Source organism: Charadrius vociferus, unplaced genomic scaffold (assembly GCF_000708025.1).
Source record: "Charadrius vociferus isolate BGI_N301 unplaced genomic scaffold, ASM70802v2 scaffold390, whole genome shotgun sequence".
NCBI classification, from domain to species: Eukaryota; Metazoa; Chordata; class Aves; order Charadriiformes; family Charadriidae; genus Charadrius; species Charadrius vociferus.
In genome coordinates, this window is record NW_009646433.1 from 1,543,045 (window position 1) to 1,548,722 (window position 5,678).

Below are 5,678 nucleotides of genomic sequence, written 5' to 3' on the forward strand. Positions count from 1 at the left end.
TCCTAAATAAGGAGCCTGAACGGAATATATTTTTTTCATCTGACAGCTCTTTGCCAGCGCATCCCTGATGCTCACCAGAAGCGGAGGGAATGGCAAAGCCTAAAACCCGTCAGCTTGTGCGTGTTTGGGCTTTGCCCGTTGTTGCACAGGGATCTTTTGGCTTTTTGAATTAAATGTGGAATAACCTAACCCGGGTATGCCCCACAGATGGAAATACCTTTCCTGCAGCTCTGTTGGGGTTTGTATATGGGTCCAAACAGCAGGAGATAGTTACCACCTTACCTAGGTGGTAGCTTCCTCCTCCAGACCATCAGAGTTGCTCATAGGGCTGAGATGCTGATGGTTTTTGGCTCCCATGAAAAAATAGAGGATTAAAAAAATTCCCATCCTTTTCCCATATTGGGACAATCAAAGAAAACACGAGATGTTTTCGGGTTTGGGCATCCTCTCGTGGATGCTATGGATGGAGCGTGCTGTGTGCGATGGCGTGGGGATGCTGCTGCTTTTGGTCTCGTGTTGGGTGTAACGGAGGCTGAAACCTGATGTTTCTCCCTCCATTGCCTGGTGCAACGCTCTGACTGCTGCAGAGCTCTTCCTCTACATTTGCCCTCCTCTCCCCACGACACGCTGTTGCGGGCCCCACTGCTTGCACGGCAAATCACCTGTTCGAATGGATGCTTTCCCATGAAAAAATGTTGCCGAGTCAGTGATTTTTAATTTTTTTTTTTTTTTCCAAAAAAAACCCCGCAGCTTCCAGGCTGTGCTGTAAAATCTGCTCACAGGGGTATTTAATAGAATAGGATTTTTATTTTCCCCCTGTAAATGGATCAAGAGGGTATTTTCACCTCCAAAAGGCTCTGGGGAGGGGGATACTAATACTGTTTTTATTCCAAGTTCTGTTCACGTGAGGCGGGAGCAGAATGTGCGGGCAGGCAGAGCAACGTCTCCGTGGCCAAAGAGCTTGGAAGCCGATGTAGTAGGAGATTATCCAGAATTAAATTGAACGGAGCGGCCAGAAGGGAGCAGGTGCCGCTTGAAATCACAGGGGCTTATCCATGCGGGTCTGTGTGACCGACGTTGAGGTCTCCTGTTAAAGGGTGCTGGTTTGCCATACCTGCTCCCTCTCTGGGGATGTGACAACGACCGAAACTGGGCATCGGGGACCTCTTAAATATGCCCTGCCTGGCCTGGGTTAGAGGGTTGTGGTCATTTTGCACGCTGCTCTCAAGATAGCTGTTGCTTTCTCAAAGACGACATTATTTGCGCTATTTGGTGGTGATGCTCTGTTGAAGGACCTGAGTGTTTTAGCTTTGGATGCAAACCGTTTAGCTGTCAGTGTGCTACGTGCTGCTGGCACGGGTTTTCTGACCCGTATTTGGATAATGAAGTCACCGGTAAAATTTCCGAGCATCCAAGGCGATCGGGGATTTAAGCGCAGCTGAAGGTCGGTGAAACTTGGGATTTGCCCTTCCTTTCGCTCTCAGAAGAGAGCCTGAAGGCTTCCAAAGTACTTCAGATGTCTTTGAAAATGGAGCTCCCTGTTTGCTTTCATGTAACCAAAACCTATGTTGATAAACAGATTGAGTTAAACGGAGACCGTCTCCCGGTAAAATTCAAATTTGGTGGTTTGTGACTAATTAGAACAGAATAGAATGTTTTAAGTTGGAAGGGACCTACAGTGATCAAAGCTCCCTGAAAATTTCCCTGAATTTCTCCGCTGTACAAACTTTTCTTCAATTGAATGTGGTTTCATAGTTATATATAATTTTACTCACTATTATGTATATAATCACTATTATATGTAACTTCTATGCACACAGTCATGTGAAATGCTGCATATTTTCTAATAGGAAATAAAAAATGTAGCCCTTGCTAAAAATAGCAGTGTTGGATTATTGTGCATAGTGATGGCAGGATAAGGCTTGTGCTCTAAACGGCATCAGATTTTATTCGGGAGACATTTCCTCTTTTGAAAAAAAAAAATAAAATAATAATTTAAAGAAGTCCCTCTGGAGAGCAGCAACACTTTCTCATGGAGCAAGATGCGGAAACAGGCACGTCACTTCTGATTTTGTTCTGCACAGTGGGTGGAAGAGGGAAACCAAACTCTTTCCCGCATCAGAAGACAATCGGAGCAGCTTTGGGATGTCGCAGACTGTGCTGGTGTCTGTTAGACGTCTTCTGACCAACGCTATTTGTCTGAATTCCCAGGAATGCTGCTTGTTCTTCAGAGCGGAAAAATGTTCTATTTTTGGCCGTGACAACTTTTTTTTTTTTTTTCTGGGGAAAAAAAAAATGTTTTAAACAAAGCATGGCAAGGGTTCATGTGTGTGTAGATCTTAATAGTGTGTAATAGGGATGGAGCGAGGCTTCGCAAATAAGCTTCAGGCAGTTACATGAGGAAGCTATTAATGCTCTACTGGCAATTTAAGGCTAAGAAAATGCGTTGTTAAGTGGATGATCGTGGAGACCCTGGCGTGTTGGAGTGGAGGCGTACTTGGATATGTGGAAAAATGTCTCTTTGACCAGAAAAAAATATCAAAACAAATGGGTAAATAAACATAGAAGCATATGTCTCAAGACTGAAGAAAAAAAAAAAATTGAGGTACGTGGTGGATCAAACCCCAGCGTCATTCAGGAGCTTGAGGAAGCCCTGGATGAGCAAAGGGGCTAATGTTGAAAAAAGCCATTTTGGGGTGGCAGCTCACTAATGCAGTTCCTGGTGGTGATGTTGGCTGGTGGTGGGGCTCCTCGTGCCATCCCGCCCAGCCTGCGGGGTTTTACCAGGAGAGGTGACCCACTCTGAGGTGGCAGAGGGGTGTTGCGTGCTTCTAAAATGGTCAAGAGTTTGTTCTTATTGCGGGTTATCAGTCAAAAGGTTGGTTGTGCACAGCTCCATGTGTGATCTTCTCCAGATGAAGAAGTGTTTCCTCGTGTCCGACCTGAACCTGCAGGTGGTGATCTGTGGCTGCGGCCCCTCCTATCACCTGTTGCTTCCAGGAAGGGTTGGCCTCCATCCATCCCCTCCATCCCTGCCCATGCCACGGTTGGCAGCTGCTCGCAGGTGCCCCCAGCGTCCCCGTGGCCCGACCCAACAAGCCTGTTTTCATTGCAAACCCCAAATTTCACATGCACTTACACGGCTTTAACCTGGAACAGGTTGGCCAGGGAAGTTGTGGATGCCCCATCCCTGGAGGTGTTCAAGGCCAGGTTGGACGGGGCTTGGAGCAACCTGGGCTGGTGGGAGGTGGCCCTGCTCAGGGCAGGGGGTTGGAACTGGATGATCTTTAAGGTCCCTTCAAACCTAAACCATTCTATGAACCTTTGCAGGTAAAATGGAGTTAGACACCAAAGGTATGGTTACTAGGAAGGACCAGACTGGCTTGCCTGCTTCTAGGTGATGGCTTAGAGAAGGATTTAATTGACTGGATTTTTCTCTGGTTCCTTCTGTGATAGCTGATGCTGTGTGTTAGAAGTGTTTTATGGATGTAGCCTTTTTTACCTCCTTTTTTAAATAAAACCAGCAACCAGAGAATCTCAAATGTGTTCGGAGTCAGCCGTGAACAAGCCCCAAACCACTTTCCTTTAGAAACTGCCCTGCAAAAACTCTGGGTTGAGATCTCTCCGAAATACTTTGAAGTAGTACTAAAGCAGGAAGTTAATTAGAGCTGCTTTGATATCTTGCAGCATGTTTTAACAGCTGCTTCAGAGGCAGCTCGAACAGTAAGAGCCAGAGTGGTTCAGTGCGTGATCCTGAGAGTCGGTGTTGCCCCTACCAAAATGCCTCTGCCTGCCACGGCCGCAGCCGGTTGTTTTCTTTCCTAAGAGCTCAAACTCGCTTGCACGGGGACTTGGGAAAATAAAATGGCCAAACCTCTTTGGACTGCTGCTTTTTGTATTTTTTTTTTTTTACAGTAATAATAATAAAAAATCCCTTGATGCTGTGGTGTTGCAGCCACAGTCTAAAATTCCCCTGTTTCTCACTTCTGTTTTCAGTTGTCTTTCTCCCAACTTCTCCAGCGGGCTAACATTTTCCATGGCTTGTTTGCACTTAAATGAGTTCCCTAGATATTTTTAAAAGAAATCATTGCAGTGAAGAAGTTTGAGCGGTCTCTTCTTTGTGAAGAACCTCCATGCAGCCCAAAAACAAGGGGTTTGACCCTGTTGGTCCACCCTATTGGAGGAAAACCCTCGTTGTTGCTGGCAAACGTGAACTGAAATCTTTTACTGTGATGTTTAATGGTTGGATTTGGGCAATGTGCTCTGTCATGGAAAAAAAAAAAAAGACTCTTCTGAAGTTCTTCCTTGCTGCAGCTGTGACTTTTATCCTTCTTTCTTGTCTTTCGACTGATGTTTAAACTAATCTTATGACGTGATTTTTGTTATTTTTGTTATGATTTCGATTGAAGGAGTGATGCTTTAGAGTTGCGTGCTACACGTCAAGTCCGGCTCTTAGTCTTATTCCTTGAAGCCCATCTCCATGTCATATGAGAGGTCTAATCAGAGAAACCACATATATTATTTGTTGTGTGTGGGCAAATCCTCATGTCACCACTCCATTGTGCTTCTCCATGTACCGTGGTTTTAAGGTGAAACGAGAGAACGCAGCATTAAGGCTGGAGAAGCAGCCTTAGGCGAAAAGTCCCGGGTCAGCCCTTCTGCCCTACAAGGCGGCTTCTCGCTATGACTGCATTCTTCTGGGCAGCGTGACAGGCTTTGTCGTCAACATAATGGAAGGGACTGCACCTTTTCCTACAACAGCAATTGCTCTGAGGTGGTGTTTTACCCTGGTGTGGGAGTTCAGGCTCGCAGGGTAGCTCTGGCCCAAGCGAAGCTCCAGGGCTGCTTTCACCCACTGTTCCCTTGGTCATGTTCTGCCCATGTTGGGTCCATCTTCAGCAAAGTCAACGTCTGGGTGTAGAGGTAAAAGAAAAAAAAAAAAAGGAAAAAAAAAAGAAAAAAGTATTTTGGTGGCTGTGGAGAATGAAATAAATAAAACTAAGAAAAAGGAGGGTTTTTTTCCAGCTTGTATACCTGCAAACTACCTCTTTTACCCTAAGGCTTTACCCAAAATGGGGGGAAGCACATATATTGGTCACACAATAGGACTGAAAGCGATGACTAGCCTAATCAGAGCGGGGGGATGGGGAGGGGGGGAGATATCCGGGCTTTTTCATGACTCTTTGCTCCTCCTTTTTTGGCTTTGTGTGAGCTTTTGGGAAAACGTCCGGCCAGGGCTGAGCTGTAAACATAGGGGCAGGTCAGCGGAGGCTGTGAATCTGTGGGGCTCTGCTGCAGTTGGTCCCATTAACAGCCGCGGGAGGGTCGGGCTTGGCAGCATCGGCGCTGCACAGGAACCGAAGCGTCCGTCCGTCCCTGGGGAGGACAAGCAGCCTGGGCGCTTTTCTTCTGCCGGCACGTCCCAAAGCGAAGCTGCAGGATGAGTCCCACCAAAGCCCTGTTGCGCCTCCCCAGTGTCTCTGCTTTCTCCGGTTGGATCGCCATCGCTTCTGCTCACCCTCGGCCCCAGGTCCGCCTGCCTCCTCCAATGACTCGAGCAACATCTGCTTTGCCCGTTAGTGGCTCTCCTCCCCTGGCCTCCAGCCCGCGCCTTTGCTGCCATTGATCGGCAGCAATTTCCTTCCCCAGCCTGAGAGCGGGAGCGTTGAATGGGAACG